The sequence below is a fragment of the Caretta caretta genome, chromosome 1 (genome assembly GCF_965140235.1).
Source record: "Caretta caretta isolate rCarCar2 chromosome 1, rCarCar1.hap1, whole genome shotgun sequence".
NCBI classification, from domain to species: domain Eukaryota; kingdom Metazoa; phylum Chordata; order Testudines; family Cheloniidae; genus Caretta; species Caretta caretta.
In genome coordinates this window covers 202,774,562-202,801,883 of record NC_134206.1, presented here as the reverse complement: position 1 = coordinate 202,801,883, position 27,322 = coordinate 202,774,562, and the positions used below count along the sequence as shown (strand labels likewise).

Below are 27,322 nucleotides of genomic sequence, written 5' to 3'. Positions count from 1 at the left end.
GACGGAGGCGATTTATTTATTTAAAAAAATTAAAGAAATGAGGACCCCAAATGTGTGTGTGTGTGTGTGTGTGTGTGTTTAGTGTCGAGGGGCTGAATAGAGCATATTCATTGTATTGTTCTCTGATCTGGTAGTGTAGTAAAGTGTCATTTTGTTGTGAAGTTGCATCTTCACTTGTCATCACTCCGGATTTGTCTACATTAGGGCTTTCTGCACTGATATAAGGTTTACTGGTGCAGGCCCCCAGCATAGATGCACGACACCCGCTGAAACAGTGGGGATTTGCACTGGTAGAGCTACACAGGTGCAAAAATCCCTAATGTAAACTAGCTTTCAGTGATTCTGAGAGTCACAACTCTCTGTCATAACAGTACACCGTATCTTCTTTTAGGGGAGCAATGTCACCTCACAGTGGTGATGCAAATATACACATCATCCTGACATATGGATGCCATCATCATGCAGTGAGGTCACGTGATAGCAAAGGATGATCATATAGGATGTGGGTTATGATGCAGTACTACATTATGACTTGGACCCAGATCCTCAGTTAGTGTAAATTGGCATAGCACCATTGAAGTTAACGGAGCTATGTCACTTTCCCCCATTTAGGATCTGGTCCATAATATTTGACAGGACACTTGATTAAATAATATTAGGAGAAGTCAGCAACAGTTTAGAAGCTGTGACTCCACTCTTGTCAATGGACTGAGTTAATTGAGATCCTGTTCCTGATACAAAGAGGGTGTGTACTCTAATGGTTTGAGTATGGGACTGGGAGTCCAACATCTGAGTTATGGTCTCAGTGAGCAATTTGCTCTTTTTGCCTCCATTTTGCTGTCTGTAAAATGGGAATAATAACAGCCCTCCTAACCGAGGGAGTGGTAAGGTTAGATTCATTAGTGTCTTGTAATGCATTGTGAGATCTGTGGATGAAAGCTGCTATATTAGTAGAAAGTATTATTTTGTTGAAGTGGGTCTGGCTTTCGGTAATGACTACTGAGATGGGAGAACTATTGAGATGCTGTGCATTGTGCAGCACATCAAAAGCACATTGTAATTCTCTCCTTCTGTCTTCAGTGCATCCTCAACAGCAGTTCTGCAGGGATAAGAAGCATTTGCAAAGTCCTTTTAGATTTTTGTTGACCCCTGCTGATATAAATTAAACACACTGTCCTCTTGTTATCCTCAAGTTTAGAAAACCTGTTTTTTAATCACTTCATACAGGTATCTAATTTGAATCGGGCTACTGAACTGCAGGGCTCTTGTGCTTTTTTAATTGGCATCTTCCTCATTACATTTGAACAAAGTTGCACACACACTGCAGGACATTGATTGATAGAGACAATTGAATCACCAATCCTGACAGTATGGCAGCAGGATGGTGTGATGCACCCTGGGAGTCCAGGAGACCTGGGTATGCTGTGGCAGGGGCTAACTAGAAGTAATGTTATGTAACTAGAAGTAATGTTTCCGGATGACTGGAAAAAGGCTAATGTAGTGCCAATCTTTAAAAAAGGGAAGAAGGAGGATCCTGGGAACTACAGGCCAGTCAGCCTCACTTCAGTCCCTGGAAAAATCATGGAGCAGGTCCTCAAAGAATCAATCCTGAAGCACTTGCATGAGAGGAAAGTGATCAGGAACAGCCAGCATGGATTCACCAAGGGAAGGTCATGCCTGACTAATCTAATCGCCTTCTATGATGAGATTACTGGTTCTGTGGATGAAGGGAAAGCAGTGGATGTATTGTTTCTTGACTTTAGCAAAGCTTTTGACACGGTCTCCCACAGTATTCTTGTCAGCAAGTTAAGGAAGTATGGGCTGGATGAATGCACTACAAGGTGGGTAGAAAGCTGGCTAGATTGTCGGGCTCAACGGGTAGTTATCAATGGCTCCATGTCTAGTTGGCAGCCGGTATCAAGTGGAGTGCCCGAAGGGTCGGTCCTGGGGCCGGTTTTGTTCAATATCTTCATAAATGATCTGGAGGATGGTGTGGATTGCACTCTCAGCAACTTTGCGGATGATACTAAACTGGGAGGAGTGGTAGATACGCTGGAGGGGAGGGATAGGATACAGAAGGACCTAGACAAATTGGAGGATTGGGCCAAAAGAAATCTGATGAGGTTCAATAAGGATAAGTGCAGGGTCCTGCACTTAGGACGGAAGAACCCAATGCACAGCTACAGACTAGGGACCGAATGGCTAGGCAGCAGTTCTGCGGAAAAGGACCAAGGGGTGACAGTGGACGAGAAGCTGGATATGAGTCAGCAGTGTGCCCTTGTTGCCAAGAAGGCCAATGGCATTTTGGGATGTATAAGTAGGGGCATAGCGAGCAGATCGAGGGACGTGATCGTTCCCCTCTATTCAACATTGGTGAGGCCTCATCTGGAGTACTGTGTCCAGTTTTGGGCCCCACACTTCAAGAAGGATGTGGATAAATTGGAGAGAGTCCAGCGAAGGGCAACAAAAATGATTAGGGGTCTGGAACACATGAGTTATGAGGAGAGGCTGAGGGAGCTGGGATTGTTTAGCCTGCAGAAGAGAAGAATGAGGGGGGATTTGATAGCTGCTTTCAACTACCTGAAAGGGGGTTCCAAAGAGGATGGCTCTAGATTGTTCTCAATGGTATCAGATGACAGAACGAGGAGTAATGGTCTCAAGCTGCAGTGGGGGAGGTTTAGATTGGATATTAGGAAAAACTTTTTCACTAGGAGGGTGGTGAAACACTGGAATGCGTTACCTAGGGAGGTGGTAGAATCTCCTTCCTTAGAGGTTTTTAAGGTCAGGCTTGACAAAGCCCTGGCTGGGATGATTTAACTGGGAATTGGTCCTGCTTCGAGCAGGGGGTTGGACTAGATGACCTTCTGGGGTCCCTTCCAACCCTTATATTCTATGATTCTATGATTCTAATAGGGTTCAGACATATTGTTCTTAGTGCTTCTAGGGTCTGTCTATATTAAATGAAAGAGTGCTGCAACAAACAAACTTGTAACACCTTGTATAGCACCTTGTGTCAACTCACAGAAGCAATTGTACTAGTTGGTTGCAATGCCTGGGGCGAGGTCTTTCACTCAGGACCAGCTGAAGCAGTATAGCCTACCTACAGCAGCCAAAATGAGACCCCAAGTGTTGTGGCTGCTCTGGGTCAGTTGCATTTGGAAATTGCCCAAAAGCTCCTATTTCCAGGAGCAATGCTGGGCATTCTGGTAAAAAGTGCTTCAGAGAAGTACGAGGATGCACTGGTGCAGTTGCAGTTGTCAGTGCGATGTTCTGACATATCACAAGGATGAGCAAGACAACCAGATAGTTCATGGAGCCGATATCCCTGGATCAGTGTCCTCACTTCGAGTTCAATTCTGCTTCAGTTAAAATAACTGATAAAACTCCTATCAATTTAAATGGGAGCAGGATTATACCTTTAGACATAGTTCTAGCATACTATGCCTCCTGTTCCAACTGTTGCTGCTTAGAAGAGGTGTCCTAACATACCATGACAGTGAGCATGGGAGTATGAAATAGAAAAGGGATTTAAAAGGAGAGAACTGAGGAACATACCATAGAACATATTCTTTGGCACTGAAATATGCTCTTTCCATCACCGACTGCCTGCCATGCAGAATGTTGTCCCTTGTAAGCAAAGAAGCTTTCACAGCAACGTCGGTTCTGGTGGGTTCGCCCTTATTAACGAAGATCAGCAAGTTCTTAGGGCTTCTGCAGCTCCTTCAAAGAACTGTAGATGGGGCCCCTGCTGTGTGCATCACTGTGATTCCTTACCCACCTTTAGGAGCCTGTCATTATTTCATTAATTTTAAGGCTTTATTGGAGATGCCATCCTCCTGCAGCTGCTTAGTTTGCAGCTCCCCAAAAAAACCCAGCCCTGGACGGGAAAGGCAACAGAGATTAAGGAGGAGAGAAGGATAGAGCATGATGTACTGGTTAGAGCACCAGCCTGGAAGTCAGGACTTCCAGATTCTTTTCACAGCTTTGCCACTGATTTTTTAGGTGACTTAGCGCAGCATTTTCAAATTTGTAGGCTTAAAGTTGGACAGCTAAAATAAATGGCCTGATTTTCAGATGTGCTCAGCACCTGCAGCTCCCATTTTCTTCATTTGAAGCTGTTGGTTCTCAGCAGCTCTGAAAATCAGCCTATTTTTATTTAGGTACCAAAAAAAAATGGATTTAGATGCCTAATGTTATAAATGTATAAATTTAATGTAATACATTTTTCTCTCAACTTCCATAAACCATATGGAGTTACACCAGGGATGAATATGACTCTCTGTCCTTTCTAAAATGGGAATAATAGTACTTCACTATATCCCGGGAGGGTTGTAAGGCTAAATCAACTAATGTCTGTAAAGTATCTTGAGATCCTCTGATGGAAGCCACCACACAAGCATAAAGGATTGTTATTGTCTTCTAGTTATCACTCTATCATCTTAATTTCAGACTCATGGGGCCTGATTCCCCAGAGCTTTGCATCTTGTGCTATCATTTATACATTTGCAAAACACCACCAATCAAAATCCTCCATTCTCATATACCGCTGGTAGTGTTTTTGGATAGGTTTAAATAGCCAGCTGCATGAGTTACAAGATAGTGGAAAATCAGGCTCATGGTTTCTATGTTGTACCTCAGTTAGGCTGAGATCGCAGTGGTCAGGGAGGAAGACCTTGCCTGTTTTCCGATGCATGTGAATCATGATTGTGATATTAACACTAGTGAATCAAGATAGCTTGCTCCTTCTCCATGTGCGGTTTGCTGGAGGGGACAGAATTTACAGGGCTGTGTGGTGTTGTGGTAGCAGCGGATTTTAGCCCCAGGGATCTGCAAAGTCTGCATCTTTTTCTCCTCAGTTGCCACTACTTACAGTGCCCCCCACATCTCCTAACTATTTCTACTCAAGGGGAGAGATATACACCACATCTGACAGCTGTCTCTGCCTTCAGCCCACCACCATTACAACCAGGCACACAACTGCCTATGCCCCCAGGGACACCATTTCCCACATACTCTTAGTTGCCTCGGCCTGCGGGGAAAGCTTCCAAATTGCCTCTGCATGGGGAAGATAACTAACAGATTCTTCTTGATTCTTACTCTGGTTTCTCGGACAGTTTTAGCAGATTTTTGCTTTAAGATTTGGTAGAGATGGGCCTGTGTTGCAAAGTTTGGATCGAGAGCTGAACTTTTCCAGATTCCCAGCAGGTGTCTGATTGGAAAGATGGGGTAGTTTGGATCCATCTTATAAAGGATCCCAGGTTAAGAAGTTAAAATCCGGATCTCAGCTTCCCTACGGTTTGAGGGGACTCAGATACAGAGCTGAATTTTGCAAAGATTCAGGAAGATCACTTCCAGTTCAGCTCAAGATGCAATTTCTTTCATATCTTGAGAAAGTTTGGACCCGGCTCTCTGGTTTATATGAGACTCCAAACACCCTCAAAGCTTTGGGGAGTTCAGATCAGGTATTGTAGTTCTGATCTAGATCAAGACTTCAGTCAAATTTTCATGGTTTGTTTCTGGGGCTTCTGTTCAGACCTGGATCTGAACATTCCCAAAGCTAGAGGGGAATCAAATCCAGCTCTTCAGTTCTTATCCAGATCCAAACTTCCCCAGTGCTTGAGGGAAATTGATCTGTTTTTCCAATTTGGATACAGATCAGAAATTCTAAAAAGATGCAGTAAGTTCTGATCTAGTTCTGATTAAGATCTAAACTTCCATCAACTTGAGAGGGTTTGGATCCAATTCTCTAATATAGAGCCAAATCTGAACTTCCCCAGAGCTTAAGGGTTTGGATCCAGTTCTCTGGTTCAGAGCCAAATCTGAACTTTCCCAAAGCTTAAGAGGTTCAGATTCAATTTTAGGGTCTTAATTTGGATCTAAACTTCCTCAAGCTTGTGGGGCTCAGATCTGGTTCTCTGGTTCAGATCCAAGTTAGAATTTCTCCAAAACATGATTGGGGTTAAGATCTCTTTTCTGATTTGAATCCACTGTACATAGATGAGAGTGAACCAAGAAGTTCAGATCTGGATCCAATTACAGTTGCACCCAATATTAAGGGCTGTTTATGTCTGATGTCCTGAATTGGATCTCTATCTATATTTTTGGATTTGAATCTCAAGGACTACCAAGGTGATATGAAATGTATAGGTGTATACAAACCCCTGTGAACTTCAGATGCTGAGTTTCACATAGGTCAACTCATGCTTATCAAAAAGAAAAGGAGTACTTGTGGCACCTTAGAGACTAACGAGTTTATTTGAGCATAAGCTTTCGTGAGCTACAGCTCACTTCATTGGATGCATACTGTGGAAAGTACAGAAGATCTTTTTATACACACAAACCATGAAAAAATGGGTGTTTACCACTACAAAAGGTTTTCTCTCCCCCTGGTAATAGCTTACCAGCAGGAGAGTGGGGTGGGGGGAGAGAAAACCTTTTGTAGTGGTAAACACCCATTTTTTCATGGTTTGTGTGTATACAAAGATCTTTTGTACTTTCCACAGTATGCATTCGATTAAGTGAGCTGTAGCTCACAAAGCTTATGCTCAAATAAATTGGTTAGTCTCTAAGGTGCCACAAGTACTCCTTTTCTTTTTGCGAATACAGACTAACACGGCTGTTACTGTGAAACCTGTCATGCTTATCAGTAAATCTCCTGAACTTAGCTTCTATATTCTTCCTCGTAATGATAATGATACTTTATCTTTCTATGTTCCTCTGAGGGCCAAAGCAAATTAATCCTCACAGCTCTCTTGGGAGGAGAGTAATTATTACTTAGATGCATTTTATGGATGGGGAAACTGAGGCAGAGATGAAGTGACACATCCATAGCCAGAGAGTAAATCAGTGGCAGAGCCACAATTAGAGGCCTCTTCATGCCCAGTCCCCTGTCATAACCACAAGACCATATTTCCTCTCCAATAGTATATGTTCTTGAAGTCCAGGAAAACAAAAGAAATATTAGGGCCAGCATGTAGAATTGATGTAAACCATATATTTTCTCTAGATGTGGCAGATTTTTTTTATAATATCTGAGTTTTCTGTAGACATAAGCAGTCTATTGCTTCTTCCCCATTTCTTCTCCTCCCTCCCCCCGCCCCGTGGGAAAAATGGGGGTTGGGGGTGTATGCTTCAGCCCAGACCTTTATTTTAAATAACCTTGGCCTGGTTGCCATTGGAAAAAGATTTCTTTACTTGAGGGATTTATTTTTGTCCTTGCAACGCTATGTACTATATGCATTGCACCTGTTCAGACATAAGCACAGTTCATTATTATAGCTGTAGGGGCAGAAGCTTACTAATACATATATATTGGGGGGACAGAATGTTGGGGAGAACTGCCCTCTCTTTTAGTTTGCTTACTGAGCAACCTCTTGAACAGACTTCCTCCTCCAGATCAGTTTTCCCTGCTCCCCTATTGTCTGGGGAAACCTGTCTTCTGGAGCTTCGTTCTTGAAAGATCTCATGACTTTAAAATCATCAGTGGGCTTTGTGTAGCCTGCCTGTCAAAAGAGATATGTTTACACCTTCCCTGCATGTGTTAAAGCTATAAGGTTACGGAGGAGAATGGCTGATACATTTCAGTGTTTCATGCTAATATGCACAAAATGTATTTATGATAATTACATGGACTGTCTGAAACAATGCATTCCAACATTCTGTAACATAAATAAGAAAGGTGGAGCCAGCTGGCTGTAAACAGTTTATTTGCCAGCAATCCTGATCTGCACTATATACCTTTTTTACACTGTCTCAGTCTGGCAGTATTGAACCTGTTGCTGCATTAGCCGAGTTGTATTTTGCTAGATAGGGGAAGGAGGGTTGTCTGCTGTCTGGTAGGAGGGCTTTGTCTGTGTGTGCCTTTCTCTCTCTCTCCCTCTCACACTGTCGCTTGCTCTCTCTCTCTCTCTCTCTCTCTCCCTTTCCCGTCTCTGTGGTTTGTAAGGTAGGTTGCAGTGTGTGTATATACACAACATCAAGAGCAGGAAAATGGACTCATTAGGGAGGCAGGCAGTCATTACCACTCACACTGTACTTCCAGGGAGACAGCGACTATGAGGAGACAAACTGAGGACTGGGGAACAAGGTAGGCCAGTCAACTTTTATAAAAAAAAAAATCCTGCTCCCCCCAGCCCCGTGACACTTCTTTATTCTTTCACCCCCACCCTCTTGATTTTTAATGTAGAGATGTAAGTTTGTCAAACCCTTTTGCGAGCTTAAAATTTGGAACATCTATAGAAGGCCTTAGCCTTTACAAATGTTTTTTCTCCTTCTACTTATTTCAGGGTGTGCCCCCTTATGATTCACTTTAATTACTTTTTTTTTAACATCAATGAAGGAAACAAATATGTTTGTTTTCCAACACTAGTTCCAAGTAAATCAATATCTTTCACTCTTTTAAAACAGCCCTCTCCGTATGTCTGTGGGTCTCTGCTTTTTCTTTTCTGTTTATGCAGTTCCATCTGTCCGTCCATATATCATGTTCTCCTTATTTACTGCTAAATGGGTTTTTGTTAGTATTTGCCAATGAGTTTTAGCTGTATTGCCGGTGACCAGGTTTAACTGTGACTCTTGTTCTGTTTTATATTTACTATAAGTTTAAAGTCCATGTTTATTGTACATTAAATAAAAACAGAAAGCAGGTTCCACTCTTTCTGCCAGGAATTTTATTTTAAAAATTTTGGGTGGGGGGAGGGAGAAGGGGAGGTGAATTTAATTATCGTACATGTACTTTTCCCTGATGGATTTTTTAAAGCATTTATTTTAATTTTTTAACTCTTTATTTTACTTAAGAGGGAGTGGGAGATATATTCAAACTTTTATGTTGCTGATTTAATGTAACATCATAGAGGCAGAACTCGGTTAATATGAATTCAAACTTTCTAAGAGGGAGTTTGTATCTTTGATTGCCCTCCCCCCTTTATACATGGTTGTGCTTGTGTTTCAGTATGTGTATTTGGAGGGGGGAGGTAGATATCCTTTTACAGTGGAAACAATTTATGAAATCTTTTGAGCCATTTTGTCTAGAAACAGTAACTATTTATTTACCATATTTTCATTCCATAAATAACCTTTGTATATGTTATTTCAAACACAGAGTGTGTCTGTGGATTAATTATTATTATTTTTCTGGGTTTGTGTTGCGTTTCATAGCCCATTTAACATTGCTGAGTTTTTCAGGCTAGCCTTATCATGGGTTCTAAAGGCTGGTTAAATAGATCCATTCGAAATGGGCTTTTTATCTGAGCTCTTGTCAGTGCTGTCGGAGGGTAAAACTGCTACTCTATTGGTAAAAAAAAATTAAGACAGATAGTGAGTGGACCTGAGTTATATAAAACATTCTGGAGAATCCATGAGTAATTATAGAAAATGGACGCTGATCAGTGGAGATCTCTTGACAATAACAATCACCTTTTTAAATAGCAAATTATTTTATAGTAAAAGGCAGACTATTTAAAAAAAAATCTATTAGGCCTTTCCGATAACACATGTCCATAAAACAATATTCCTAGCCCACTTGGGATTGTACAGGAGATTCTTCAACACATTACCAGGGTTCAAATCTTGTGAAATGTTTATTAAAAATTCACTGTTTCAGGACAGTAGACAACTTTTGGTACCAACAGGTTTATGTTTTGTATTTTTACATCCTGTATCTTGTAACTCTCTCATCTCAACAAAAGTGACTCCGCACTGGACAAACCAAGTCAGTTTAAATCCAAAACAGCAAATAATCAACTGGCTGTGTAGATACAGAACCCATTCACTGTGTCTTATTAGTTTTTTTTCCAGGGCCTAAGTGGAACTTTACAGTGGCTTTCTGTAGGATTTTGTCAAGATTCGGTAGTCCATCTGTTAGTTCAGGAATGAAATTTAGTGTTTTCCACTCCCTTTCCTGCCTCTTTTTAACTCAGGCTACTAATTAACATTTGGTCGACAAACTTTAACTCTTTTTATTGCTACAAAATACATGTCACTGTAGTAAAATATCCCCCTCCCTCCCCCAATCTCAAACCTTGAAACTCTGATTTGAGCATATAGGGAGCTGAAGTATTTCCAAAAATTAAGGACTCTCAAATGGGGGAACATTTGATGCCATTTTTGGAGGGTTAACCTGGAGGGATGGAGCTGGAATATTAGCATTCTCTCTGCCCCCCCCCCCCCACCCCCATGAAGTACTGTATGTGTATGCATTTCTAGACACCCATCACTTTCTTTTGAACCAATACAGGTGTGTATGATCTCTTTCAGCACTGATTTCTATCTGTGTGAGTTTTTGTGAAACTGATGTTGGGACTCCTTAATATATGATTAACAGAAATCATGGTCCTATCCCAACTCTTCCAAATAACTTTAAAAAAGATTACAAAATATCAATTAATTTTATGTAAACCCCAGGAAAAAAGAATTGCCTAGTGAGAGAAGCAGAATGTATGAAACATTTTTTATCATCCAGCAGGAAGAAAAAAAATTTAAATCCTTTTTAAAAAATACTTTGCCATTAAAATGATTTAATTCTCTGTGAAACCAAAATATTTTCTATCAAAAGGCTCAGCTCTGTCTATGGCACAAAGTCTATTTGCAATGTGTATACAAAAGCAAAGGGGAGAGTGTGCCTAAGTAAACTTAAAGCCAGCATATGATGCTGTAGTTGGAACTCCAAAAGCCAAAAGTCTTTTGGCACAGGGGTGTATAACAGAGTTGGAAGACCTGACATTAGCCAACCTCAGGTTCTTGTGGGGTCTACATGTTCCAATCCTACCAGCCCTTTTAGTCTAACAGAGTAGAACCCCGCCGTGTTGAGTGGGTCTCAGTATGCTTTATTTTAGTGTTGGAGCAGACAGTTATCTAACACACCCACATGAGGAAGTACTCTGGAGCAGTTATTTCATGCTTTGCCATGCCCTGTAGCTAATGCAGTTTTGGACTGGATGGTGTGTGTGTATGCCTCTTTAACTCCTGTGAGATCAAAGTGAGTGCTGGATTTTTTAACAGGGCCAAAACATGGGGATACCAGATAGTTAAACCCAAATGCCAAATAAATACCAAGTCTAATTATTTTTAGTACTTTTTTAGGAGGAGAGATAAATATCAATTTTGTTTATTTTGATATACACAGTTGTTGTAATTTCCTGAGTTGGATATATCATAATAGTAAATATTACTCAGTTTTCCTATTTCCACATTTTCTCCATAGGCCCAGCTTACTCATAAGGGAACATCTGCAGAACATGTTTAAAAATGTATTATCATTTGTATAAAACTGAGATTTAAATGGAGAATGAGATCCCTGCTATAGAATTCTGTAGGATGGTTTAAAAATCCCATAGATAGGAACTCATATTCTGTTAGATTTTATAGGTTTTAAATGTCATTTCAGGAAACTCCTGCTTAATTTCTACAGCCCGTATTGTGCCATTAGTTTTTAAGCAAAAATATATCAAAAAGGGGTTTTGTTTATTAACTGACGGCATGATATGTCCCTATATAATCCAATTTGTTTCATTCCTATATCATTTTATAGGTCTTTTCCACAATGATGTGTTGGGGAAGATGGCTACTGTTGCGAGGAGTTTACAGATGTGAAAGGGAAATTAATAACTCAAATCTAGCTTCAAGTTATTTAGATATTTGGGGGGGAAAAAACTTTGACAAAACCTAAGACCCATAGAAGTGGTTCAGAATTCTTTTAAACATTCCATTGGGAACAGTTGTTTTTAAAACAACCTATTGTTCCCTCTGCATGGTTTGCAACTCAAACCTTGCAGCACTGAGAAACTGATGGTAAACTAAAGTGAAACTGACTTCATTGATTTGCTGTCTGGCTCAAGAAAATTCAGAAAATAAACAAACAGCATCAACAGTATAAAATTGGATTTTTAATATTCTTTCTCCTCTAATAATCCAGGGTTTTATTGGTACTTTTTAACTAAGGTCTAAATCGTAAGGATCTTATGAAATGTTTACTCAATTTTAGCTCAGGCATGCTCTTGTTGATTTATGAAGTTTTGAGTAAGGGGTGAATAAAGTTTGAGTAAAGAGGATTTGCCCCAATTTGGTTTTTTTAAGTCGACACTATCCCTTGTATTCCTGTTCATTATTTATCTAATTTTAATTTTAATGCTTAGTCCTATAGTAATTATCAAATTCTCCTTTTAGTAGAAATGGGGCTCTTCATAACGATGACTAATTATGTATGTTTGATTTTCTGCGTATACAGGACCTGATAGTACAGTCTTCCCATGTACACTGTGTATATTGCAGTCACTTCAATGGATGTTCTATTTGTATAGGGTTTGCAGGAATGGGCTCATAAGAAAGAACTGAAACATTTGTGGCTAGCAGGGATATGGGTATGTGCTTGTCCCATGGTCTGTGGGCCAGCAGGGACTGAGAGTATTATGGAGTCAGTTTGTCACATAGCTCTTCTGTGGCCAGTGTAGGATCAGTGTTGATAGACAGCAGGGGGTAGGAATGGGAGGTACATCCAGCTTTCATCAGGGAAGGCTATCTGACTTGGAGCATTTGAGAGTCCTGGATGGAAAACTGGGGTAATGGCAGAAGACTATGCTGAAAAAGAAAATAGTTACTCTCTGACAGCCCTTTGTATGTATTATATGAAATAAACATGGGACTCTCAATCCAGTTCCTAATGGGCAGATGTCTGTATTACAAAGTCAAATCACAAAAGCCATTGGCACTAGGTGGCAGTGTGAAAAGAAAGGGGAAGGACTAAATGGGCACAAAGACAGAACTCTCATGAAGTGGTTCCCTCACCGTCAGGAATAAGCCATGTCATCAGCATAATGTGAAGAAGATTTTATTGCTGCTGCCTGTCTTATACCTGTTCTGTGACTGTCAATCTGGCATTATTCGGCAACTGTGTGTGTGTGTGTGTAGCTAGATAGGCAGACAGATAGATAGATATGTTAAGAACAGTCCTGCCTAATTCAAACATTGGCACAACTTATAGGGCTTGATTCTCTAGTGTCTTGTACCTTGTGTCATTATTTACACCTGTGCAAAATGAGTGCAAAATATTACCACTGGTGTTTGTGAGTGAGAAGAAAATTATGCTTTGGTAGCATTTTATGCCTAATTTGCACAAGTATAAATGACAGTGCAAGGTCCCAGGAAGTGGCAAAGCATGTTCATTTTGTCCCTTCCTCGATGTCCCAGCCAGAATTAAATTAGTGGTTATCTAATTTTGTATTTTCAAAGTAGTGAGTTTGGTAAACTCAGCAGTGAAGAAGAAAGAAAACCTGAATGGTAGGCTGTGAATCTGCATGCAACACACTGTATAGTTCCTATAGAAACTTTTGGAGTACTGAAGTATTACCATCCTATAAATTACATAAAGATCATCTGAAAATGTAATGCTCACACAATAAATTTGCTTTGGAACTGTGGCACTGCTACTAATGCAAGGGTGGTCTGCCCTTTGATCCTGAGGGCAATTCATCATGGGAAATTACCTGCACTCTACTAGAATACTTTTACAGTAAAGTAGTTGCTTTCTAGTCACTTGGTTCCAAGGTGATTAGTGGCTGGGAATGTGATCAGTTCCATGGAAATATGAACATGGAGTGGGAAAAGTGCTTTGTGGGACCTCACTGTGATCCTTCCAATTGACTGAAAGAAAGTTAATTATAGATGTGTGCCTCAGGGAGTCCTATGTCATTCTCCTTGGCTGGGTAGATGGTGACCATGATGCAGGAATTTGACGATAATGGTTAAGGGGGAATCTTTGAGACTCCAACAGGGATGCTGAGAATCCAGGTAGGAAGTGAGGTAGGGATTGAAAACATATCCATAGGCATGCTTTGTGTGTGTGTGTGGGGGGGGGGGGGGGGTTAATATTTGACGGTGTGAAGGTCTTTTTTGTTACCTATACCTTAGCCCCAGTTTTTTTCCGTGTTCTTTATTTTAATCTTCTCTTTCAAAGATACTGTTTAAGCACCAAATTGTCCCTTCTGCTCACAGATGAAGGTTACATAAACCCAACAGATCCCTGCTTGGAAATTGGGTTCTGTACTGTTGCTGTGGTACCCATCTCCCCTTCTCTATAACCCTTAGGGTCTCTGGCTCCACCTGTTACACTCCACTGTGTTGGCCCCTAAACTCCTAACAATTTGGTAGATTACTGAATTACAAGAATTGGAGGTGGATGGAATGCTGAGAATTAGAAAACAGATGATTGTTTAGATACCAGGACAAATTGTTTAATTGCTCTTGTGCTCCCTCTGCTGGTTCTATGTCGAACTAACAAATCCTATCCTTGGAGTCATGCCCAAGCCCTCTGTGAGGGTGCAGTACAAAATGGGATGTTAAATAAGTTGATTTCAAGCTGTTTTGAAATGGACAACATTGGTAGAGGAAAAAAAGCTTCATATGAAGAATATGAAAAGCAGTGGATCCTAGAAAAAGTATTTTACATCATTGTTCTTTTAACATTTGAAACATGCTAACCTGTGATTCTTCCGTCTACCCTTGCTTTGTCATGCTTCTGTGGGACAGGAGTCTTTCTCTGTGTCATTTCCCAAAGTCTGAATTTCTCCCTATTGTTGCTGCTATCACTAAGTTATTTCCTACATGAGGGCTCTATAGAAAAATATTCTTACTGGTGCAACCATTATTTTCAGCTGAGCTACTGGCAGTAGTGGTGGAAACCTTAGTGTAGATAAGGCTCTGGCAGCTCTTAGTATTTTTACAGCTGCATCAGTTAAATCTGCTCCTCTGCTGAATACAGCTCTGCTCATCTCATCCTGTTCCATGGCCTGGAAAGCTTCTGTTCTTGTTTAGGGTTCTCTTTAGCCTCTTTTCTCATTGTGATGCCTCCTAATTTGTTTTTTAAGATATAGACTTGTTTGTTTAATGAACTCCCTTCTTAATAGGGACATTTGCTTCCCACTTCATATGTTTTTCACATCCATCACTTCCCACCTTCATAGTATCAAAGGTTTCTGAATGTTAGAGAAGACTGAGTCCTGTATAAAACCCAGGTCTGATTGTAGATTCCCCTGGAAAATCTGGAATGTACTGAAGACTTCTGAAGGGGTGATGAGGTCATACAAGATCCTGCTGCCTTTCCCACCTAAGCAGAGTATCGTGATAAAAAGGTTTCAGAGTAACAGCCGTGTTAGTCTGTACCCATCAAAAAGAAAAGGAGGACTTGTGGCACCTTAGAGACTAACCAATTTATTTGAGCATGAGCTTTCGTGAGCTACAGCTGATGAAGTGAGCTGTAGCTCACTATGCTCAAATAAATTGTTTAGTCTCTAAGGTGCCACAAGTCCTCCTTTTCTTTTCGTGATAAAAAGCCTTCTCTCACAGCTAACTGACTTTAGTGGGGGTTAACTGTAGAGCTTCTTCAGGACTGGGCCCAAATTGTTAGTCCAGACTTATGGAAGTTTTTGTGGGTGCAAGTCTCATGCTTCCCTTAAAAGTGACTGCTTGGTTGCTCATTGGTTGGAGTGACCCAACCCACATAAAAATCTCATTGTTACTGAATAATTTGAATCTTTTTGGCCAGAGCCCACTTCCTAGACCCCATCCATTTTTGAAGGGTCAGAAAATAAAAAGAAAACACTCAAACTCAAAACTTCTCCTTGTGGGTTCCCCCCCTTTTTTGGGAGGCCTCCAGCATCATCCTCTTTTATTTCCTTTTCCCAGGCTCCACTTCATAGTCACCCACCTGTCTGGGCCAGAGATGTAAGAAATTGACCTCCTTGTAGGCAGTCTCAGCAGAGATGTCATGAAGTGAATTGACCATTGAGAACTGAAGCTACTCTCTGACCCCTGACATAAGGTCAGACATGAGGAACAGTAGCAGGGAATGGTGTGGCGGTAGCTTGCCCTACTGCTGGACCTGCTTTGGGGTTAAACAGAGAATTCGGTGCCCAGGAACATCAATCCGGCCTCTTTCACTAGCACTAAACTAACAAGTACGAAGTTGTCACTGACTCACGGACAAACTGTTTGAATTCCAAGAAGTTTATTTCGTAATTTCCCCCAGCATTTCATAAAAATGCTGCTTTTTTTTCTTCTCCCAATGACTGCCAAGTTTTGAAAGCTTCAAACTTGCTCCATTTGGAGAGGATTTAAAAAGATACTGACATTTTCTAAACAAGTTGGTTCTTTCTGAGCTGTACAGACAGACTTCAAACCATTTGTCCACGAAGCCAATCCAGCATGCCCTGAAACATTTCATTGCTGTGAAAGTAACTGCTCCTAGATGGTTCAAGTGTTTTCACAGTATGGTCAGCTAAACTGCACTAAATATTGAAGAAAAAACCAATCGAAGAGAAAAATCAGACCTTTCCCCTGTTGTAGGGTTTTGCTAAACATCTCCAGAAATTAAGACTTCCCTCTCACAGAGGGTTGTATACCTGTGTCATTGGCCTCCTTTTTATGGCACAGAGCCTGCAAATTAAAACTTTGCTCAGCCTTTTCTAGACAATTTTCTTTACTTGCATGCAAGGAGAAAAATGAAGGGTTTTTTTTGGTCAGCGCAAAACCACAGTTCAGAGTGCAAAGCTGTAATGAGATTATAATGCTACAGCTGGGGTGTATGGGTAAGTAACTTTCTAATAAACACATCCATGGCATGTGGAGTCAGGAGGCTTGGTTTTTATTCCCAGTTTTGTCACTAATTCCCTATGTAATTCTGAGCAAGTCACTTTCCTCTAAGTGCCTCATTTACTCATCTGTGAAATGGGGATAAGAGTGTTTACCAAATTTTGGGAGGGTGCTTTGAGACCAATGAAGAAGCATTGGGTATAATTTTATTATGATAAGCACTTTTTACCCTCAGACTTGGGCCTCACAACACCTCCCCAAAGGTGCATAGCAACCTTTCCTTCCTTACTTCAGTGGGTTTGCTTTGGTCTTTTGATCTAGTTATTGAGCACTTAGGCTTTTCCAATGTGATTTCAGAAAAGGGCTGGCAGCACAGATCTCATTTGGTCTCTGTCTATAGCTGCCTCAAGTAAAAGAAGCTGTGTTTTGTTTTATTTTGTTTTTTTAATAGATTAAATTGTTTATTTTTACTTTATTAGACAAAGGCCCTGTCTATCCGTGAGTTTTAACTATGTTCGGCAGAGCCACCCTGACACACACGATATATGTATATAAAATATGATTCATGCTAGAAAGGCTCTCATAACATTCCAAATCCCAGTGTCACCTGGGCCTTAGTAGTGTTCTAAAATGGTTCACAAACCCATGTGATAGATTGGGTCTGGATGTAGGCTATACCATATAATGTCTTGGTGTCTCTTATAACATAGTTAGGCCCTGACTACACTAAGATTTGAAAAAAAACCAACCATTAGGATGGTAGACTGTGGTTCTGGTTAGACTGCTTCAAACTCCAATGTGATAGTTTCTATTTAAAGAGCTTTTGGGGTAGAGAATATATAGCTCATAGAAAATGAAAGCTTAGTCAGGCTTCTGCCATTTGTGGATCTGGGGGAAAACCTACGGCAAGCATTCCTTGCTGGCATCACAGGGCATCGTTTGCTCCATAGTTAAAGTTGCAACTGATTTCCCCTCCAATCCACAAAGACAGTCAGATCAGTCTCAAAATTTCTAGTTTAGTTGGGGGTTCAACTAGAATTTTTCAGGGAGATTTGCAGTGAATTGGATGCAAGGTTCCTCAGATATGACACCCTAAAAATAAAGGCATTAGACCCAGTTCCAAAATTCTTCTAACTTTTCTTTCCCACTTCTTAGGAAAAAAACAAAACAAAAAAGAGATAAAACTAACTTTATGGGAGTTCCTGTCAGAGCTAGTGCGCAGGACCAACATTTAGTTGATGGAAGTCTGATTAAAAAAGTTATTAAAATCCGATTTGGTAATGTTACCAGGGAACACCGGCTGCAACATGGGAAAAGTATACAAATAGGGCAGGATAGGGGAGAGGTTTGGGAAGAATGTGAGCACTAAGAAGGAATGAAAGCTGAGATGCATGCGGTGGGGAAGAGCTGTGTAAAGAAGATGAGGACAAAAAGCCTGAACTTAATGCAACAAGAGGGGGATAACTTGGTCACAGTGGCAGGAAACATAATTCTACCAGCAGTATTTGATATAAACAGCAGTGGAGGGATGAGGGCATAACTTTTTCCTTCTATCGCATAGGTAGTGAACTGGACTCATATTCTAACAAATTCAGAGGACTATGGCCCAAATCCTCAAACCTATTTAGGCACTTAACGCCCACTGATATGGGTCCTATTTTGCCCTGTGTTGCATCAGTATAAAATGGAGTGATTCTGTGGAAGTCGATGGGGTTACAGTATGCTAACTGAAAGCAGAATATGGCCCTATGTTTCTGTGCTAGAAGCTGAAGTTTGGATTTACTTCAAGCAGAAAAGATCACACATGAGATTCTATAAGTGATTCCTATCGAGCAGCCAGTTTCCTTTAGGATGCTGCTGCTGAGTGTGACACCTTCACTACCTTAGATATCGTTTCTCTAGTGGAAGCATATGTAGGTGTAATATCAAGCTTCTTACCAGATCTTTCTTTGAAATCTTACCTAATGAGGACACCCTTTCAAAGAGATCTGTGCTTAGGATTTCCTGAGAACTTTGAGGCAGATTTTTGAGGGGGCTTGCTTCCGGCTTCTTACTCGACAGTCAGAGAAGAACTGTTCATCCTCAGCCAGATTACATGCTGGGGAAACTTGCAAAAGTATTAAAGTCCACAAGAGAGAGCTTTTCTGTGTCAGTCCATATAGGTTCAAGTCAGTGATGCTGGAACTAGAGCTGCTGGGGGTGCGGTGCACACACTGGCTTAAAGTGGTTTCCATCATATACAGGGTTTACAGGTTTGTTCAATTGCTTTCAGCACCCCTACTATAAAAATTATTACAACACCAGTGATTCGAGTTGTATAATAGTCAGTCTTCATTTTGTAGCATCAGAATAAGACCATGATCCTAATATGATTCTTTTTGTTGTTCTTGCCAAAGGATCACGTCAGGTTTCACCTGACTCCTTTAGTTAAAGGAGCAACACAGGCACTTCAAAATGGAGAGCAATTATCAATGGAGTACAACCAGAGAAGGGAATGACCATGGAGCATATCTGGGCAGTTTAACCAGAGGCAGCTAATGATAACAACAATTTTGCTTTCCATTTCTGTAGAAACTCTTGTCCAAATACCTTGCGCGTCACTTTACAAAATTAATGAATTTAGCCTCATATCATCCTGAGGAGATAAGACAATATTGTTATCCCCATTTTGCAAATGGGGAAACTCAGGCAAAAAGAGAGGACTTGAATAATCCACTATTACATAGAGAGTCAGTGGCAGAGCCTGGGATAGAAGCTTAATAATCTGAATCAGAGCCCCTGACTTAGCCACAAAATCATTCTTCTGCATTTCCTTCCCAGCGTATTGAAATAAAAGATAAGGCTTGGAAAAGCAAAATCCATCTCCCCTGCACAAGGGAAGCTCAGATTAGCCTAATTCTCATTTACACTAAGGCCTCTTTACACTACTCTGGCAATGTAAAGGGGGGGTCCCAGTGACTGTAAATTACACTTGTATCCACTTTAGGGCCCCTTTACATTGCCAGGGTGAGATAAAAGAGCTCTAGTTTAACTGAAAATTCAGCCAAATGTGTCTAAGGATTTGCTAACATGTCAACAAATTCTCTCTTCTACTAGCAGTTCGAATAAAAAACAAAATGATTCTTAGGGTTTCTTTGTTTGCTTGTTTTATTATTTTTTAAGTGCCATCCTGGCCTAGTTAGCATAACTTCAAAGACTCGTAAAAAATTATCCAGTTGGCTTTTCCACACTTGTAGATGCCCCTCTGAGCTCCAGCGATAGTACTAACTCAGTTCAGTCAAGAAGGAGATGTTAGACAGCTGGACCGTTCTGGTACCTGTTTCTTGTGCAGTGATATCCACAGCAGGAAAGTGTGACTGGCTGGGGTGGCCAGTGGTGTTGCCTGCTTCAGTGAAATGAAAGAAGTCACCAAAGGAAGACAAAGGCTCCTATGTGTGAGGTAAGTGGTATATTAAACTTTTGGACTAGTCTCCACAGCTAGATAGATATAACTGCCATTAACCTCAATGGGAGTTACAAGCACATCGGGAGAAAATAAACCCTAAGGGTTTTCTGGACAGGGATATTTAGAGAAGATTGTTAGTTGTCTGTTTAAATCATCAATGGAGTCTAAGCATGTGCAAGTAATACTGGAGGGCACACAAGTGCTGGACTGTGCAGGGATGCATTTCTGCTGATACATCTGTCATTGAGAATAAACATTATGGTAGACTGAATTGCTCATACATTCAACCTGAAAACTGGAACTTGTAAGTGATAAGACTATACAATAGATTGTTGCACTTACCTCACTGTTACTTGAGATTCGGGTTCAAATCTCAACTCTTTCAAACTTGCAAATAAGTTTGTTGTTTCTGTCCTAGTCTCTAATTAATATCTGTCCACTTCTCAAAACCAGTCTGACTCTCTGTCAGTTGATGCTCAGGACAAGTCCAGGGCTGAAGAACAATAGGATTTTTCATTGGCCAGCGCAAGTAATACTTTTTTTCTTGAGCACCAAATTCAGCTAGTGTGGTGTGTTTATACGGGCAAAGATTGGAATGCTCAAAAAGGGTTTTCATTTATCAGAGACATATGGGACTCACCATCACTGGATATATTTGTGAGACACTATAACAAAGAACACTCCTCAGGCATGTCTCACATTTCAAGGATAGGAGGGCAATCTGGATAAATGTCTTTTCTAGGAAATTGATGAACCAGCTTTCTCATATGTACTCTAATTTCAGTAATCCTTAAGAAGCTAATAAAAGCCAGGAGGAAGTCAATAAAACCTCATGTTTTTAGCCTCCAGAAGGACACAAAAGTCTGTGGATCTCAGGGCTGGTCCAGATGCCATGTGCACACCTCTTCTGCATTTTCATTTTGTCTGGGCCTGTTGTTTCTGTGTGCTGTTATGATATAACTTTGGACTGGCACAGTCTGATAACATGGCTACAACAGAGTAAGGGTCTGGACTTGCTGGGAAGAATTCTGACTTGACAGAATGTAGAAGATAAATCACAGTCTCTCTATATTGTAGAGCTAGTAAATATATATTTGCTTTTCTCCTGTATGGAATTTTCCCCAGTTTCTTTCTCATTTATGCATAGTGATCTGTTTGAAGATGGCTCAAATGGGCTCTGAAATCCAGTTGGTCCTGTTGATGATCATTGGGGCAATGGTGATCCCATGAGATATGTTTCTATACATAATTGCAATCATATCCTTCTGGTCTTTAGGGCTTTTAAGATTATTATCCAATGTTAAGGTGTAAACTCTTAGAGGCAGGGACTGTCTTGTGTTTGTGCAGCAGTTAGCACCATGGGGTCTGTACCACGTAAGTGTCTCTGGGTGCTACTGTAATAAAATTACCAACTTTTATAAAGTTGGCAACTTCTTACTAGATAAACATCTCAATTTTGTCTTCAAAGTATTGCTTGCAGAAAAGCTCTTCTGAATTTGTGTAGCAGATTTATTACAGAGGTACCTCTGTCTTGCTCTGTGTAATGTGTTTATGGGATGCTTGGCATTCCTTGCCTATCTTGCCTGCAGAGCCCAGTCCAGTAGGCCTTTTCAGAGGCCACTTATTGGATTCCCCATACCCAAACAGTGATGGTACCAGTCCCCATGTAACCTTTAGCCCAGTGGATAAGGCACTCACCCAGGTTTTGGGAGACCCAGGCTCAGTTCTCCCTTCTGCAGGCAAATAATTGAACTTGAGCCTCTCAAGAGAGTGCCCTACCCTCTGGGCTGTGAGGTTTGTTTTTCTCAGGCTCTCGTGTTGGAGCCGTTTCACTTTGTATAAGTAAATATTCACTGGATCAGGGAGGATGGAACCTGGGCCTCCCATCTCCCCAGTGAGTGCCCTAACAAGTAGGCTTGTTGCCCTCCCTCTGGCCAAGATGCCCTCCCTCTGGCCCAGAGTTACATCTATAACTTGATAGGACCTAGTTCTCCACATGCATTGTATAGGCAGCCTAGGCGCTTAGTTCAGGGATGTGGATTACACTAGGCACCTAAAAATTAGGAATTGCTAAATCCCCCTGTGGATCTAATCCTAAAGAATGAAGCAGTATCTGGTGATTTAAAGCACGCAGGTGGGAGTTCTGAAATCTACTCTTCTTTATATTGAACTTAGAGAGTGAAACTATAGGCGGGGAAGGATTGTCTTGAGGAAGAAGTGCAGAACTGTGCATCAGAAGATCTGTGTTCTTTTTCTGGGCTCTGTCCCAGACTTCCTGATTGATCTTGGGCAAATCACTTCACCTCTGTGTGCTTAGTCTTCCAGCTACAAAATGGGGGTTATGATAATCTCAAAGGTGTGTTGAAGCTTAATTAATACATGTAAAGTGCTTTGAGTTTCTTGGATGGAAGGCACTACAGAGGGGCAAGCATTATTACCACATTCAACTTCTTATAACTTAAAGGAAAAATTATTAAAACCACTTGCATTGCTTTGTCTCTCAAAGCTATGCTTGATTTGTGAATTTCTTCAACAAGCCAGTCCATACCATCTCTAAATTTCTGCACAATGTTCTCTTTTAGAGCTTTAATCATTTCCTTCCTTTGGTGTTGTGCATGGTGAGATCATTCAAAAATGGCAGGTATGGTGAGTGGCAGTGAAACAAAAGAGTTAGATCCTAAGGTATATACTTGTTCCAAGCATGGAGCTCCCACTGAAGTCAATGGGAGTTCTGCTTTCCAGAAGGAGGGTAAGAGCTTGGTCCTTCCGAACAGCATAGGAGAAGTGGTTGGGATGACACTGGTGTTGAGGAAGGGTATACAGTTGTAGGGACAACAAGTGGGTGTCCAGCTGGAATCTCTGGGTGATTAAAGGGTCTGTAGATGAAAGGCTAACCTCCAGGTGGTGGAAGAACGTGGTTTTGGCTATACGGGGGGATGTATGTGTAAGGTATGTGATTTATATTTTACCTACGAAGGATAGAGGGTGGATTCAGGAGGAAGTGATTTGCAGGGACAACATGGGTGAATAATAAAGTAGATGGCTGCAAAGAGTGAAGAAGAACATGAAACTGGGAGATAAGAGGATGGTGTAGTTCTGCAGATTTTACTGTCTAGATGCTTGTATTTATTCTTGAGTTTCTGTGGCAGAGCTGAATAGCTGTATGTAATATTCTCAGTATAAACAGAATCCATAAATAGTTTTGTAGGGAGTCAAGATTTTATTTTTCTTGTGAGGTTGGACCTTCTGTGACTTTTTTTGCTCTGCCATTTTTTTTTCTCATTTTACTGGTGGGATAAAGTTTATATTGTTTAGCCCAATTTCAGATATACATATTTTAATAGATTTTCATCTCTTTCTCTGTCGCTTTGTTTATTTGTCTCCGTCTATCTCTCTGTGTGCCTGCTGCTTGTCTGCTTGCCAGTTTTTTCTTTGTCTCTATCACTTTATCATTGAACCCATCTGTGTAGAAAATGGGATATTTGGCTGTCTGGTATTTTTTTTATATTTGTTTTGTTTCATACCTCAGACTTAGGAGGATAAAACTCACACTCCTGGGGGTGTCAGGCGTTCCAGCTCTTGCATTTAGGAGGAGTCATGATGCTTTTTGCATCTGTTTGTCTGTCCATCTGTCTGCCAGCCTATAATAAGCTGTGCAGTGAGACAGCAGTTTACTATCTGTGTGTGTGTGAAATTAGCTAATTGGTGTTAGCAGCAATATTTTCACATGTTTTATAAGCAAAGTGCAGCAAGGTATATAAATGTAGATATGATCCAGACACACACACACACACGCACGCACGCAAGCCTGTCGCTGCTCATGCATAGACGCTCAGAAGTAATTAATGTTAATAAGATTTTAATGTGCTTGTGAGATCATAATGAGGAGAAATGAATGCTCTGATTAGAAAAAGGTAACTGTGTGTGTTTTGGCTCAGAACAAGATTTCCTATTTTTTTTATAAACCTCAATTTCAGAACTTGTTTGTGATTGCATCAATCGGTTTTTATTTTCAAATTAGAGGTCTGTTTAGCCATTTGAATGATTAGCCAAATAAACTGGTAAAACCCTGATCATAAGGAACGGTGCAGATCTTTTTTTCTTTACAAAGCAGTGCTAGTGTACTGCTGGGCTCCATCATCCTTTCAGCATTACATTTTAGTTGTTGTTGCTGCCTTTAAAGCCCCATCAGAAATTGCTTCCAGAGCCAGTGCTCATTTTTACAATCGTAGATGTTACCTATATGATTCTGGGATGAATAATCAACCACTAAAAGTATTGTGCCAAGACACGTTCCTGTCCATCAGTAATGGTGACTCCTTAGAGTCCAGATGATCACAAGATAGCTTGATAATGTGTTTTCAGATAATTATTTTCCTTTAAAACTAAAATAAAAAATCCATTATTTTTTCCTTCCAATTGTAAGAGGTTGGAGACTATTTGCAGGAATATATCACAAGGTAAGCTGATCTCTCATCATGGACTCAAATGCTGTACAGTCACCAGTCACACACTCCAGTCTGGCTAAAATCCAGATGGACGCTAGGGGTCCTTCTCTCCAGCAAATCATGTGAAAATGTGGTCTACCAGGTTTTAATTTTATTTGCATTATAATTAGTATTGTTATTTATTTTTAGTAATAACATGTGATAAAATATCGAAGAGTTTTTGCTCTGTAGTATTACCCAAAACCTCAAAAATGATTGGTGTAATTATTGCTAAATTTAAAAATTAAATAATTTTATGTTTATTTTTGAAAGCATCTTTTTAATTAAAAACACAAGTAAAAGTCTAGCTAGATTACAGTGCATTTCATTTGCAACAGCGCTCACTTCCTTCTGTGACATGTGGCAAGTTGCTTAAACAAGATTTGTGTTGTAGTGGGGCATTAGGCATAGCTCTGAATTCAGGAAACGAAGGTTTACTTCCAGAAGATGTTCAGATACCACGATGGTAGGTGCAGTATAAGAATAGAACCATAATAATGTCATGACAGTTTCCAGCCCCTGATGAATCAAGTGCAGTAGAGCTAGATATAGCTTTGACATGACTTGCAATCTCAGAAGATGAACTGACGCAGCCTTTATTTATAATGAATGAATTTATTCTGGGGATAGAAAACACCAGGCATTCTGTATAATCCCTAATATCCTTCTAAACACCTTCCAGCCAACTGCTCTTAGGGAAATTACCTCCAGATTATTATGGGGAACAAGGTTCAGACTTCTTAGCCAATAAAAATAATAATATAGAAACTTTTATCCTGCATGTGCCCCCCCCACACACACTTTCCAAAGAGCTGAAGAAGTAGAAACCTAGGCTAAGCCATTAAGGACGCTAGAGCAGGGCAAGAGAACATTGTAATTGTGTTAAGCACCTATATTTACATAAATAAAATACTATTCAATTGTTCTCTGTAATCTTCTGGACACTGGTTAGAAGGAAACCCCCTTCCTTTAAAATCACAGATCTTAGTTACAGCTCTAGATAATTTTATTAACAGCTTTGAAAAACTGAAAAAAATATTATTCTCCAGCTTGTTTCATCTGTTGCTTTTGTGCATTGCCTATTTCCACTTATTTCCTGTACACTAATTCTGCCATTTCCCAAGACTGGTTTACAGGATGTCAGAGAGTGAGAGTGGGAACAAAGTAATGGCAAACTCCAACAAAGCCAGCTATTGATCTCGGTGCATGAAGTGGCTAAATAATGCAGGGACCTTCTTTTTAATTTCTTTTTTAATAAACTTGTATTTAGGGATCCCTTTAATGCTCTAAGCTTCAGGGTTGAGAGATCTGAGCTCTCTTGAGCTGAGCCACTGGTTCAAAATCTGTCTGAAACAACTCAGCTTATCGTCCTTCTAAGAAGCAAATAAACACTTCCATTCAGTTCTCTGTACACGGGTACTTTGAACAAGACAGTGAAACTCAAGCGTCTCCCTACTATTGAAGGGAAATTAAAGATCCTACTGCACTCTTATTAGAATTTTCCCTGCTGTCCTTAGACACCATCATTTTACTGAGCAGCTGCTGGGTGTTAGCCCCAGAGACGGCTTCATTTCACTGATACTAATTGCATATGTAGTCTGAAGTGCTTGGGGATAAAAGGTGCCATAGAGAAAGGTGCTATATATTTGCAACAGATTAGAATCTTTTAAAGAAATGTAAATATCTTCATAAATTCAAAATTTGGTGACTTTAAAAAGAAGGTGAGTGGAAATACATCTCATGGGCTGAATTGTTCCTTTTGGGTCTCTTGGGTGCAACACTGCCAAACGAAGCTGATGTGGTAAGGTGTATATGAAGGATGGAGAAAGAAGTGATTGTTTACTTGAGTATAGTGGGACCATTGACAGTGACAGGCCAACCTGAGTGAAACAAATTTTCTCTTAAAGGGATCCAAACTTCTTGTGAAAAGGGGATCTGATGATTGTTTGTTCAGGTTGTGACCTATACAGTGTAGATGTGTATTGTCACTGCTTTTGCTGTCTCAGTTATATTACATTTATTAAAGATGAGTTTATTTCTAAGTGTACATATAAAATTAAAACCACATTAATTAATTAAAGTTTAAAATTGATAATTGACTGTGATTTAAGGAGTCAATGAAATCTTTATCCGAAGAATGCAAGTCTCATTTAGAGCACCCTCTTGAGCAAAACCATCTGCAAATAGATGGGCCTAGAGCAGTGATGGGCAACCTGTAGCCCATCAGGATAATCCGCTGGCAGGCCGTCAGACACTTTGTTTACATTTGCCCACAGCTCCCAGTGGCCACAGTTCGCTTTTTCCGGCCAATGGGAGCTGCGGGAAGCGGCACGGGCCACAGGGATGTGCTGGCCACTGCTTCCCGCAGCTCCTATCGGCCGGGTATGGCAAACCGCTGGGAATCATCAGATCTGCCACTGGGAACTGCAGGCAGCCGTGCAAATGTAACCAAACTGTCTGGCGGCCCGCCAGTGGATTACCCTGATGGGCTATGTGTGGCCTGTGGGCCGCGGGTTGCCCACCACTGGCCTGGAGCATGCCTGGAAGGTCAACATTCTCTAGTTCTGTCAGACCAGTGGATGAAGCAAGTGGTAGAGCTGAAGGTCCTTGACCGGAAACAGTTACCCATTAGCCCCAAAAACATTTAGAATTGGAGATGTTAGTTTTAGTGGCTTGGCTGATCTCAATTCCCTTGGTCCAACATGAAGACAGAGGCAGTCTAAGACCAAGACTATATAAGCCAAGATTCTTAAAAATGGGTGGCTAGAATTAGGAACTGAAATATGGACGTAAAAGCCTAAATAAGGGGCCC

General features: G+C 40.6%; 1 protein-coding gene across 3 annotated transcripts in view; it reads left to right on the top strand.

Annotated features, from left to right (window-relative positions):
- Positions 1-7,830: 7,830 nt before the first annotated feature.
- The window catches only part of ZBTB20 (zinc finger and BTB domain containing 20), a 626,421-nt gene continuing 606,929 nt past the window's right edge, over positions 7,831-27,322 (top strand). For all 3 annotated transcript variants that reach the window (XM_048818099.2, XM_048818071.2, XM_048818047.2), the window contains exon 1: positions 7,831-8,086. The gene's annotated coding sequence lies outside the window, so the exon portion shown is untranslated. The remainder of the gene's footprint in view (positions 8,087-27,322) is intronic.